Raw genomic sequence first — 14444 nt, 5'->3', positions numbered from 1 at the left:
AAATTGTGGGGTGAGTTAGCAATTAAGTACAAAAAAAAAAAAAACCCTAAGTAAACAAAGGGCCAAGGCAATTATTAACTACAGATAAAAACTAAGAAAGGAAACATAATCGTAGTGCACTACAGTGCTCAGCTGTGAATAATATCTGTCTAAGCATATTATGTAAACAGTCACCACTGATCTAAGAACTGTAATCTAACTACACGGGGAGGAGAGGAAACAGGAAACAGAGGAATGAGCAGGGTGGTGTAAGAGAATTAGATCCTCATCTACCATAATAGGAAGTCAGTAGATAGCACCTATAAATGGATAAAGTAAAAGATAATAGCATATACCTGTTATTGAGAAACATGGAAAAGAGCAGTTGACAGCTGTGGCCTCTGGGGAGGGGAAGATGGGGAAAACATGGAACAGAGAGTCATATCTTCTTACAAATAGTTTAGTTCAAGTTGATGTTTGAAACTATGTGCACTGTTAAAACAAAAATTAGTTTTAAAAATGGATTAATTTCTCCTAGCACCTTTGCCTGCCAATCTTGTAGCTGGCTGCCTCTGTATGCTGTGGTTCCTTTTTTGACTTCTTTGACCCAAAGGTAAGGCTTAGAAAATAACTACAATCCCACCTCCCCTACCCTCCAAAACCACCTCTTATTTTTCTATAGGTGTATGTTTCTTAAAGTGAGCTGTTATCTCAAAGAACAAACTGTCTGGGAGAATAAAAAAGTGGTCACAAGCAAGAAACATATAACTATAATTTTAAATATTTGCAGACAACACTGAAATGCAAGTTAACACCTTCCTAAACATCAGCCATGTTAACTTATCATGTAGCTGATTTCCTTTTTTTTAAAAGCTATCCCTTGGTTTTATTTTAACTTAACCATGTGAATACGTCACAAAAAATACACATACCGAAGCCAAACAAACTATACAGTCAAACTAAATATCCAGTAGATAAAACATGTAGTCAGAAGGTCAAAGATGAATAGCCATTCAGGGGCTGATGAACTTGTTTGCATAGTTTTTAAAAATCTACTTGGAAGTAATGAAGTTTATTTCCTTTTTGACCTCTCAGGAAATCTTGAATTTCCCTCTCCCTTTGCATTTCCTGCTCAGAAGTCTAACTGTAGCCTCCCAGCTCCTGGGGACCTGCTCTGGGGACTTCAAGGGGTCCAGGCTCCTGGCTTTAGCCCATGTCCAGTCCTTTCTAACAGTCTCATCCTTCCTTTGAGAGACAAGGACATACCTCCCTGAGAGCAATGACCTGCTTGCTACCCCATGCTTGGCACAGAATATACTCAAAGATAATTAGCTGAACAAATGAACCGTCTTCCTAACCTCAGAACAACCCCTAAACACTATTGAGCTGGAGGGATCCTAGTTTATCTAGTCCAACTACCTGATTTTGCAGAATCTCTTAGAGGAGCCAACATTTGTTAGGTCACTTGGTGAGTCAGATACTGAAGCAGGTGTGTGTATTAGTTTCTTAGGGCTACTGTAACTAAGTTCCAAGAACCAGGTAACATTAAACAATGTGCATTTATTCTCTCATATTTCTAGAGGCTAGAAGTACAATAATGAAAGTGTGGTCGTGACCACATTCCCTCCAAAGGCTTTAGGGAAAATCCTTCCTTACCCCTTCCAGCTTCTGCTGGTAGCCCCAGCAGTTTCTCAGCTTGACTCCAATCTCTGCCTCTGCCTTCACATGGCTATCTTCTCTCTGTGTCTGGGGGGTCTTCATGTCCTCATATGGCATTCTCCCCTTTTTATCTTCACATCTTCTTTTTAAAAGGACACCAATCCTATTTGATTAAAGGACCACCCAACTCCAATATGGAGTATAGCTTCATCTGCAATGAACCTATTTCCAAATATTCCAAGGTAGCCAGGGTTACAATTTGAACAAACCTCTGCAGGGTATGTTCAATATATAACAGCACAGAAAACAGATATACTATCCCTGGCCTAGCAGACTTATCGCTAGGTCATAAGGCTGCCCCTCTATCAGGGCTGGACAGCCTTACTCCACCCAGCCCCCTTCCCCATAAAGTCAGCTCATCCAGCTCGCTGATAGGAATATTTTAATATCACCACTTACAGGTGAGTTTGCATTGTAAAAGAGGCTCTTAAAAATCAAAGATTCTTTTGGCAGATAAATAAATGGCATCAGTAAAAACAGAGACAGAACTTCAAATTCAGTGAAAGACCGTAGAGGAGATATTTGAGAACGTGTCCTTCCTGGAATCCCCCATCACACTTCCTGAATTTCCACCCTCCACTCAAAGTTTAGAGGTGAAGGTGGGCCTTCAGGGGATAGAAACCCTCATCCGCATCCGAGAGGATGGACATTCCTTCTGCTTCCCATGCCTCTGCATCCCCTGTGTCCAGGGTATGAGCTTCGGCTGAGAGGTTAGAGAAAGCAGGTGGCCACAACACTCCCAGAAGGCTGGACTTCGTCCTGCGCTGGGGGGCTGCCTGCACCCAATGCCCACCCCCTCCAGTCACCACAATGACCCAACAGGGCCCACAGTGACACAGAAACAGGAGCGCAGGTTCACGGGTTTCCTTCTCGCCGAGGAAGAGCAAGAACGACGGTTTTACCCTTTCAGGATGACACAATCTTTGGGGCTGGGACATGCTGTCTTCTCTTTTTTTCATTGAGACCGCAGGCTCTGAGGACAAGAACAAGCTGTCAGGTCACGCCGGCCCTGTGGTGTTTATTTTAAAAGCCATGAGAATAAATCTGATTCATGTCTTTCATGATTCAGCCTTCCCCATAATGGTGAAGGAGGTTTGTCCTGAGGCCTCCACTTCCCCCTCCTCCCTCCCCTTCTCCCGTTAGTCGCCAGGAGTTACAGAGCCTTTGTGTTGAGTGACATCACCCCCCACCTCCCCCCCACCATCCCCCGGGAGGCTTCACACTGTTAGAGAGCAAAGCAGTGAGAGTCCATGGGAGGACAAAGCCTTTTATGTGAAGAAGGCCATTTGCGGGTGCGGGGGAGGACTTCCAACCAGCCACTAACTCTGAACCACTAACTCTGCCCAGAGCTGATGTGGACAGTGGGCTTTCACGTTAGGAGCCATAACTGCCAACTGCAGATCTGGAAGGGGAGGCCCAGGGGCTGGCAAGCGTGATGGTGAGTCCAGGGCCTCAGGGGACTAGCCATAACGACCATACCCAGGGAAAACATCAGGTTCTTCCTCCAAAACAAACTTCAAAGACAGCAAGCGATAAGACAAAAACACTGGGTAATGACATGCCTGTGCTTCTTTTCATCTAGGCATCTGGAATCTCTTGAAAGCATTAATTACACCTTCCTCCCTTTGCACGGAGGAGGACCCGTGTGGTTGTCACCATGGCAGGACATCTCAGCTCTCTGGGAAAGAGCACTGGACCAGAACCGTCAATGGGGTGCCAGCTTCAGCTCTTGCCTATACAGCGGTTCTTGGGCAAATGCCTTAACCGGAGTCTTGGTTTTCTTATGTTAAAAATGGGAGAAATAATTATAATGAAATTGTAGACCTTGTGAAGTACTTGCTGGTGTCAGATATTGAGGGCTACATCTGCTTTATCTCAGGAAGCTAGCATGATACCTCAGGGGGCAGGTACAAAAGGGGGTCCATTTTGTAGATGAGAAAACTAAGTCCTGGAGCAAATGATTGACTGCTGATAAGTAGAGATGCTACTTACAAAGCTATGGTTTTTCCAGTGGTCACGTATAGATGTGAGAGTTGGACTATAAAGAAAGCTGAGCACCGAAGAATCGATGCTTTTGAACTGTGATGTTGGAGAAGACTCTTGAGAGTCCCTTGGACAGCAAGGAGATCCAACCAGTCCATCCTAAAGGAAATCAGTCCTGAATATTCATTGGAAGGACTGATGCTGAAGCTGAAGCTCCAATACTTTGGCCACTTGATGCAAAGAACTGACTCATTGGAAAAGACCCTGATGCTGAGAAAGATTGAAGGCAGGAGGAGAAGGGGACGACAGAGGATGAGATGGTTGGATGGCATCACCGAATCAATGGACATGAGTTTGAGTAAACTCCAGGAGTTGGTGATGGACAGAGTGGCCTGGCGTGCTGCAGTCCGTGGGGTCACGAAGAGTCGGACGTGACTGAGCAACTGAACTGACTGACTGAAGTAGAGATGCTGGTATGTGAATGCAAGTCTTCTGGAAAACCAAGGCTGATAGGCTGATAAGAAAATTTAGCAAGGCACGGTATGTGGATTCTTGGGAAAGTTCCATGTTACACAGGAGTAAGAGAGAGCTTCCGAGCAGGTTCCAGCCGAGCCACCGTCTTCCTTCCACCCCAGGCTGCGGGCTCTTCTCCCTCTGGTCCAACTTCCCCGGTGCTGGTGCTTGTGCAAGATTTAGTCAGATCTCCAGTGGCTTGATTGTGTGGGAGAAACAGTATAGAATGTCCTAGATTAAAATGTTATTTTGTTCCTTTCAAAACCCCCACATGCTTCTGAATCCTTCAGTCTAGGAAAGCCAAACCAGTCTACCCTTAATCAGTTCTGAGAAAGCACTCCTCAAAGATAAGTGAAAAATAATATTCTGTGTGTTGCTTTCTACCAGTGCCCAGGGCATGAGAAACATCTGAACGAGGGAAAGAGAAAACTGAGGGTGGGCTGAGCGGTGTCTTTTCTCCTTTTGCTGCTGAAAAGATGATCGATCTTGTAATTAATGGTGGTGCACATCAGGATTCCACAGCCTCAGTGGCTGTAAATAACCAGCCAGGAGAAAACTCTCCTGGGCCCGTCACACCCACCGCGGTGAGAAAGGCAGCCCATTCAAGCGCCCGTTGTTTGAGTCTCTGCACCTCCGCCTGGGGTTCCCGGACACCAACCTGGATGCAGGTATTACCAGAGGTGGAGGGTCGGAAGACGCCTGCTGTATGGCGAGGAAAGACAAGGTGAAGGGTAGGAGGCAGGCATAGGAACGCAGCGTAGTTGGGACCCAGGATGGTGTCCCGGAGTCCAGCTGGTGGGGCTGGCTGCGCCCTGGGGGCCATGAGGCCTGGACAGTCCTTGAAGGATCTGAAGCAAGCACGTGAACCTCGCTTCACAAGGGAGTGGATTCGTGTGGGGGAGGGCGCCCCCTGGAGGCCTCGGGGAGGTGCAGCGAGCCCAGGAAGGCCCTTCCTTGCCCAAATCTGAGTGACAGGTCACAACCAAGTCACTGGGGGACGGTGAGGCACACGTTATTTTTAACTTTCTTGCAAGAGAAACTGCTGCCCGTTGAATATTCTATGTAGTTAGTGATAATTTAAGATATGAAGCAAGATTTCCTCAAAAATAATTGTGTGATCGTTATAAGAATCGAATGCAAACTTAAATAGATAAAATCAAACATTTATCATGAGATTTTACAATCTTTTTCTAAAAAAAAATTTTTTTTTGCTGACTTTTTTCTTCATTTAAGGGTTCACTTGGTGATACGGCTACAACAGTGAACACACACGCCCTATGACATGTCCCGCTGTGTTCTAGGAGCTTTCAACAGATCAACTTGCTCAGTGTTTACAACAGCCATGGAGGCAGCACCATTATGCTCCTCAGTTTACAGGTGGCCGCATGAAGTAATCACACAGCTGGTAAATGGCAGAGCTGGGACTCGAATGCAAGCATTCTGGACCAGAACCCCCTCTGGGGCCCTTACCTGCATCTCGTCACTTGCCACAGCCAACACAGGCCAGCATTTAGCACCAACATGAACCTGGGCAAGCTCGTCACCTCTGTGCCTCCATTTCTTCATCTGCAGAACGAAGGAGGGGCAGTACATTGTGTGATCTCAGTGATCACTTCCTTGCTGTGATGTTCTACTGCTCTGAGTTGGTTTAATAAATATCTGAGCACCTGCATGGCCCACGCATGGGCCAGGCACTTTGCGAGGCCCTGAGCTTCAGAGAAAAGGCAGATCGGCTGTTCCTCCAAAAAGCTTGTGTTCCTCCATGGGGAAACAGCCATGAAGTCTGGTCTCCCTCACTGGCAGTTGGGGGCTGCGAGAGGAAAGTCTGATGGGAGACGATTGGGAGGCAGAGTCCCTCTTGAACAATGGTGACCATAGAGCCCGTAAGAGCTGGAGACCTCTGGCCAGGCTGCTGAGTGAAGCCCTTCTCATGAAGCCAGTAGCCCCCTATTTAAGCCCTTAGGACCTGATCCAGCCATCTCAGCAGGTGTCACCAGCCAGCCAGCCCAGCCCCGTCACTGTACCTCTTGGCTCCTTTACCCTAGGGCCTCTCTTCCTTTCTACACCCAGCAAGCTCATCCTCTCCCCCACCTCTTCTGTGAGTGTCCCCTCACCTCCCCCAAGGTCCCTGCTTCTTGGGCAGCCCTCTCTGGAGTTAATGCTTTGCCCACTCCCCCTTGATGTTTCTCAAGGCCAGGAGCCTGGGTTGACCTCCTTGGGCCCAATTTCCACCTTCAGACAATTGCTCTTCCTGCCTTGTGAATGCCTGGAAAACCGAAGTCCTCTCAGCGGTTCCTGCTATCCTGTCCCCCCTGCTGGCGTCAGCTCTGGGCCTCCATGTCCCCATCAGTCAGGGGCACCCCCCCACTATGCATTGCTTCACCTCCTGCTCTCAGGACATCAATGTTAGCTGTTCCTCCAGATTGGTCATGTCAGGGTCTCCTCGTCCACCAGCCTGAGTCAGTCCCTCCCCCCAGGCTCATGCCCAGGCTTGTCACCGCCCCGGGTCCAGCCTCTGTCCTTCACGTGCCCACCTCTAGCCATCCAGCTGCTTGTCCACAGGCCTCCGCCGGCCCTCCTTCACTGTCACCAGGGCCATCAGTCACTGACCCCTCTGCTTTCTTCCCTGTCCACATTCCTCTCACCTTCACTTCCCCGTGTTCCAACTCTGTCCACAGTCTCTCATGTCAACACTCTTCATAACAAACCACACTCCCTTGACCGTCCATCTTTTCAGTTCCCTACCAGGCAAACTTTCATCACGCTTCACCCAGCTCCGCTTGTTCTGGGCCTGCAGGCAGCAGCTGAGAGTTGGCAGCAACGGCGCTCTCAGCACAGATGTCAAAGCCTACAAATTAATGTCCATCGTGCTGCCACTGCCAGGCAATCCTCCAGGGTTTCTCCAGTGAGCACATTTCCCCACTCATCGCTCAGTGGTGTCAGCATTCTTTGTTCTCTCCTCATCTCTCATGTTCATTTTCTCTCTTCCCTGACTCCCAGCAGATGGCCTTGCCTCCTGATTCAGAGGGAACAGCAAGTTACCAGATGGGAACTCACTCATCTTCTGCAGCAACCCCGCTCACCCACCTCACCTTTCATTCATCCCTCCCTGACCTGGGCTCTAGCTGCAGTTGCTCTTAACTTGATGAATTAACTTTAAATATATATATATTTATATATATATATATCCTTTATATATATATATATTTATATATATTTTTATAATCCTTTATATATATATCCTTTATATATGCTTTGCGTTACATATCCTTTATATATTTATATCCTTTATATATATCCTTTATATCCTTTAATATATATCCTTTATATATTTATATATATATAAAAAATATATATATATCCTTTATATATATATGTATAATCCTTTATATATATATTTATATATATTTTTATAATCCTTTATATATATATCCTTTATATATATATATAAATATATATATAAATATATATATATCCTTTATATATATATCCTTTATATATATATAAAAGTTTATATATATATAAAGGATATATATATAAAAGTTTATATATATATTTATATATATAAATATATATATATATATATATATATATATAAAGGATATATATAAAAGTTTATATATATATTTATACATATAAATATGTATATGGGATATATATAAAGTTTGTATATATATATATATAGGATAGCATACTATAGGCTACCTCTGGGGCTTAATTTTTTCATTTAATAAACAGTGTATGATTTATCTATATTGTTGCATATGTCTGTAGTTCATTTGTTTTAACTGTCCTTAAGTGTTCCCTGTGTGAAAATACCACAAGAGAATGATAAACTGGGATTCGGGTTGCTGGTACCTCCAATGGCAGAAGCCAAGGGCAATGGAGGGAAGGAGTACATAGTAAATTATTGTCAGTAGTCCTGTTCTTATCTTAGGTGTTTCTTATAATATTCATTTTAGGCAAGGATACTGGAGTGGGTTGCCTGCCCTCCTCCAGGGGATCTTCCCAACCCAGGTATCAAACCCAGGTCTCCCGCATTGCAGGCAGATCCTTCACTACGTGAGCCACCAGGGACATGCAATAAATAAACATCTCTGACATGCATCTAAGATGAGACTGTGTCATGAACTAAGACATATGATTAATAACATTGCATAGGGACTTCCTTAGCCGTTCAGTGGTTAAGACTCTGCACTCAGTGCAGAGGGCATGGGTTTGGCTCCTGGCTGGAACACTAAGATCCTGCTCATGCCACATAGCCAAGAAAAAAAACTGCATAATTATTGTTACATAATCTGTTATAAAATATATTAATTATAATCCTTATATATGTTATGTGCTATATGTGATATACATTATATATTATACATTATGTAGGTATGTGTATTATATATTATGTATATGTATGCATGCATGCTAAGTCATTTCAGTCATGTCCACCTCTTTGAGATCCCATGGACTGTAGCTTGCCAGGCTCCTCTGTCCATGGGATTCTCCAGGTAAGAATACTAGAGTGGGTAGCCATTCCCTTCTCCAGGGAATCTTCCCAACCGAGGGATCGAACCTGCCTCGCTTATGTCTCCTGCATTGGTAGGAGGGTTCTCTACCGCTAGCACCACCTGGGAAGCTCATTATGTGTATACATATATATTAATAATATGTATTATATACTAGATACTAATAAGTAAAAAGAGCATGTTAATATATACTATTATTATCTATTATTTAATAAATGGCTTAGTATGTTACTTTATATATAATACATAATCTTTGATAAAATATATTATTATATATCCGTTGGGGGAAGGCATGGCAACCCACTCCAGTATTCTTGCCTGGAAAATCCCAGGGACAGAGAACCACAGTCTATAGCATTGCAAAGAGTCAGATACCACTGAAGTGACTTAGCACATATATAATGATAATTAATAAAATTAAGTAAAAACACCAACACTCTTTAACCCTCACAGTGCTCCAGCTGCCACTGTTCTTTTCTCTTCACTTTCACAGTCGAAGTTCTTCCCAGTGTTGTCCATCCTCCCCATCTTCATTTCCTTATCTTGAACATTCGTCCTCCTCCCATCCCATCCTGGCTTCTGCCCCATTAAATCCCTCCAGAGGTCACCAATCACCTCCAGGTCATTGAGTTCACCGGGCAGTCTTGGGTCGCAACTTGCTCAGCTCTGCCACTGCTGAGACGCCCTCTTTCTTGGCCTCCTCCCCTGGTCTCCACGGGCCACACCATTTTGTTCCCCAGACTTCTCAGGCTGTTTCTTCCTCAGCCTCCTTTACCAGATCATCTCCTCTGCCATGGCCTGGGGTTTCCTTGAAATCCCATCCAAGGTTCTCTTCTTGTTTTCTTCATCCATTTCTTTGGCCTCATCAGTTCCCTAAACTGGGTCATCAGTTACTGGTGGCAGCTCCAGCCCAACTTCTCCTTGGAGCCCTAGATTCATCCCCCTGGCTGCTCTGCTTGGAAGTCAGCACCTCCAAGCTAAATTCCTGACATTCTCTAGGTCGATCCTCCTCCAGGGCTCCCCATCCCTGGATGGGTTAATGACCCTGCTGGGTCCGTCCCAGTTGCCCCCTCAGATCTGGTAAGTGGCCCTGGAATGGGCTTGGTTCTCAGCCAGGACCATCCGAGACTTCCCCCAAGGTTTTTCTAAATGGAACTAATGGAGAAAATTCCTGACCTCTTGGGTTGTGAAGGGATTCCCCGGTGGCTCAGACAGTAAAGCATCTGCCCGCAATGCAGGAGACCTGGGTTCAATCCCTGGATCGGGAAGATCCCCTGGAGAAGGAAATGGCAAACCACTCCAGTACTCTTGCCTAGAAAATTCCACGGATGGAGGAGCCTGGTGGGCTACAGTCCATGGGTCACAGTGAGGTGGACACAACTGAGCGAGAAGTCTGTTAAGTCTTGGGCTGTGAAAGACACAGGGGTAAGAGATAGAGGGTCCTAGAGAAAACTTGTCTTCAACAAAGAAAATGGTGAGTCCAGTGGAGATAGAGCCTTGGGGAACAAGCAGAAAGCCCAAAGTTGAGCGGCCTGGGGCTATGAGTTGATTCCAGTCCCCCAGGCCCCTAGCTGCCTTTCTGCACTGCTCTCCTTGGTTTGTTGAGCGCCTACGTATCCACCTAGTGAATCCCCCTTTTGGCTCAAGCTAGTTTGGGTTAGGTTCTGGTCACTGGCTGCTAAGGAGAGTACTGAGCACTGTGGCTCTCTCCCACCCAGCGCAGCCACTGCCCATCAGGCTCCCGCCCAGCCCTTGACCACCCTCCTCTCCACCCTGGTGCACTGTCATCTGTCACCAAGACCCCTGTACTGGCCACCTTTGGTAACCACAGTCACTCTCTCCCACTCCAGTCTGTTTATCACATAACAGCCCAACTGGGATAAGGAGGAGCATGGTGCGGCTTCGCCACCTTCTTAAGTCACAGTGGGGCCGACTTTTGTTATTTAGGGGAAACTCCCTTGCCAGCAGTCCTTACAACTGCATACATGGGTGGCAGGGTGCACCTCTTGCCCTGGGAAGAGAATACAGCACACACACAGTGATCGGCAGGTGTGGCCCACCATGTGCAGAACTCGGGGGAGAGCCAGGGGCTGTTGGCATCAAGACCCAGGGCACTGGGAGAGCAAAGAAGCCGACACAGACCAGTTCTCCCGGCCTCTCGAAGCGAGGAAAGCACCCTTGGGTGGTGGATTAAAGTGCCTTTGACCTAGGTCTGCTGGCCAAAAACGACTAGCAGGGTGTGTGGATACTAGCAGGAGGGTGTGGCTAGTATCCCAGGGACTGGTGGGGGCTGAGGCTGGATGCTCCACAGGACCCATCTCCCCAGCCTGGGGTGGTGCCTTGGGAACAAGCAGAAAGGCTCTGTGTGGGATGGTGGGAATTGGGCCAGTGCGGGAGTATCACTGCAGGTGAGGTCAGCTGACAGAGCTCAAGGGACCCATTTTCACAGCCATGTCAAGCTTCAGCAAAAGTCACAGCGGCAGAAGTGGGTTCATGTCTCCCCAGTGGTCTTCCTCTGGTGTGAGGGCCAGACTTCAGACCCAACCCCACCTGGATGCTAGAAACTCTAGAGAGAGGTGGCTGGGGATGGCCTCAAGGGGGCAACGCTGGCCTGTCTGCCCAAACGAGTATATGTAGACAGAACCACCAATGGGAAGAAAGTGAGAGACGTGGTCACATCTGTACCCTGAGTTAGTTACGAATCTTGGGTGACATTTATAGACAATCCAGCGAGTTGCGGCCCAGAACTAGAGGCCAGGGAGCAAACGTCAGTGGTGGTGCTGACAAGCTGCCTTGTGCGGAGGCAGGGATTAGAGGCCTCTGGTCTCCTCCTAGAAGGAGCCTGGGTGTTGGGGAGATGGTGAAAGGATAAGATAAAGGTCCCTCCCTAAGTGTCACCAGGAAGGAGCCATCTGAAAATGCCACCTGTGGAAAATAAGCTATAGTCCTGGGTCGGATCACCCCTGGATGATCTGACAAAGGCTGTGTCTTGACCACACGAAGGGGAGTGCCAGATGGGCAGTGAACCAGCCCCCAGGCCAGTGTGGTTACCTGCCTGTATTTATCATGCCTCGGTAGCCACGAATGAAAGAGACAGAAATGAAATGCTCACTATTAAGATTTCAACACTGAGAGGCTTCAGTGTCTTACTGTACTTCAGTATCACCCACAGAAATACCAGGGAAAGCAAACGTCCCTTCGTCCCTATGCTGCTGCTGCAAAGTCACTTCAGTCGTGTCCGACTCTATGCGACCCCATAGACAGCAGCCCACCAGGCTCCCCCGTCCCTGGGATTCTCCAGGCAAGAACACTGGAGTGCGTTGTCATTTCCTTCTCCAATGCATGAAAGTGAAAAGTGAAAGTGAAGTCGCTCAGTCATGTTCGACTCTTCGCGATCCCATGGACTGTAGCCTCCTCCATCCATGGGATTTTCCAGGCAAGAGTACTGGAGTGGGGTGCCATTGCCTTCTCTGCCCTTGGTCCCTATAAAACCTGGCGAATCCAACAGCCTCCTTAGAGCAGACCTTGGCAAGTGTCTGCCTTCCCTGTTATAGCAGAACACTTCCCATCAAGCACGTGGTGAGCTTTTGTTTTGTTAATTAATGGAACCTGTTCAGCCTTCTCAGGAACTTCTCAGAGGGTAGCACTGCTTACTCTTCCCTCCGTAGGATTTCTGCCCTTAAACCCCAACAAGCGGGCCACTGCCCTGTGTCCTGCATTGACACTTTCTCTGGCCACGCCCCCCATGGGGGTGGAGTCAGCATGACCAAGGGGACACGCCCATTAGTGCTACCCCATGCTCTGGATATCCAGGACTCTGCCAAATTTCCTGCCCCAACAGCCACTGACCCACTTTTGGTGTCCGCACAGTTTCTTCCCAGAGCTCATCTTCCCAAGGACTTAGAGCACGGCCAGAAGGCAGCTGTTTGCCCAGAGGGTGTGTACAGAGCCTGGGCGTGAGGTCTAGGTGTCCCTACGTGTGCACACAATGGCATTTGTGGCATGAGCAGGACCCCACATTGAGAAGAAAAGGCTCAGACTAGTGGTTAGAGACGGAATCAGTCCGCCCTCTCCGCCCCCCGCCAGTGTCATGTTTGTGTGTGTCCCACTGGGGACTCCAGTGAGTCTAAGAATTCTAAATTTGAACTTGGCCTTCCATCCTATTATGAACGTATATTTATAAAAGCTGGAATTTAGAATCCATTTAACTTAAAATGTTTACCTATCTAGGATGTGAGCTTCCAATATACTCTGGCCTTGTACCCTCAAAGGTCCAGAGCAGTTACGGTGGTCAGGGAGGCCCCTTGTTGGCTCTGCAGAGATTGTAGGAGGCAAAGACCACTTCTAGAGGGGAGGGGCTTCTGCTTCATTCTCTGAATTTAGGATCTTCTGAATGGATAAAACAATGGAAACTGAGAACATCAAGTTTATTTAGCATGATCCCAGGGGTATGTGAGTATGATATGTGTGTGTGTGTGTGTGTGTGGTTGCTTTATGTGTGAAGGGTTATGTGGGGTTGAGTGTATTTCTGTGTGTGTTTGTGAGTGTGTCTCCATGCATTCGTGTTAAGAATAGTAGAAACTGTCCTTTGAAAGTCTGAGGTAGTGAAAATTTTATGGTGTCCCTCACTGTATGATTCAAAATCACAAATCACCCCAAATTAGTCCCCCCAAATTTTTTCATTTTACAGATGAAGAAACTGTAGCTTAGAGATGATGAGTGACTTGCCCAAGGGCACAGAGCTCATGAGGCCAGGGCCAGGATTCAGTCCAAGCAGTGTGGATCCAGAGCTCTGGGATCCTGCTCACTATTGTGTGTGGCCTCCTGGCCAAGAGAACAGGTTCTGATGAGTTAGACCAACACACAGGCTGCCCAAAGGTGTGGACTCTGGAAACCAGGCAGTGAGTACTAGATATTACGTAAGTGTTAAGACTATGGTTTTTCCAGTGGTCATGTATGGATGTGAGAGTTGGACTGTGAAGAAAGCTGAGTGCCGAAGAATTGATGCTTTTGAACTGTGGTGTTGGAGAAGACTCTTGAGAGTCCCTTGGACTGCAAGGAGATCCAACCAGTCCATTCTGAAGGAGATCAGCCCTGGGATTTCTTTGGAAGGAATGATGCTAAAGCTGAAACTCCAGTACTTTGGCCACCTCATGCGAAGAGTTGACTCATTGGAAAAGACTCTGATGCTGGGAGGGACTGGGGGCAGGAGGAGAAGGGGACGACAGAGGATGAGATGGCTGGATGGCATCACTGACTCGATGGAGGTGAGTCTGAGTCAAGTCCGGGAGTTTTTGATGGACAGGGAGGCCTGGCGTGCTGCGATTCATGAGGTCGCAGAGTTGGACACGACTGAGCAACTGAACTGAAGTGTTAAGGGCTGCTCAGAAATCAATATCTTAGGTCTTTGATGAGTAAGGAGGCTCACTGCTCATCACTGATCCTTTTGCTGTTGACTAAAGGGTACTAAAGCCCATGACATCACTGCTGGAGTCTGCCTGGCAAAACATGGAACCGTGCTGCTTGGAGCCGTTTCTTCATGGGAAGCCGAGAAAGGAAATGTCGCCAACTAGTGGACATCTTTGGTAGTGGAAGTAGGCGACCCAGCAGACTGCAGGTATGGGGCAGGAGGAAAGGCAGGGAAGAGTCCTTGTTTTAGTGAATGATCATTTTCAAGTGTCTTTTTTTTTTTTTTAACTTTACATAATTATATTAGTTTTGCCAAATATC

The sequence above is a fragment of the Bos javanicus genome, chromosome 11 (assembly GCF_032452875.1).
Source record: "Bos javanicus breed banteng chromosome 11, ARS-OSU_banteng_1.0, whole genome shotgun sequence".
Taxonomy (NCBI): Eukaryota; Metazoa; Chordata; class Mammalia; order Artiodactyla; family Bovidae; genus Bos; species Bos javanicus.
Note: the sequence above shows the minus strand (reverse complement) of the source record.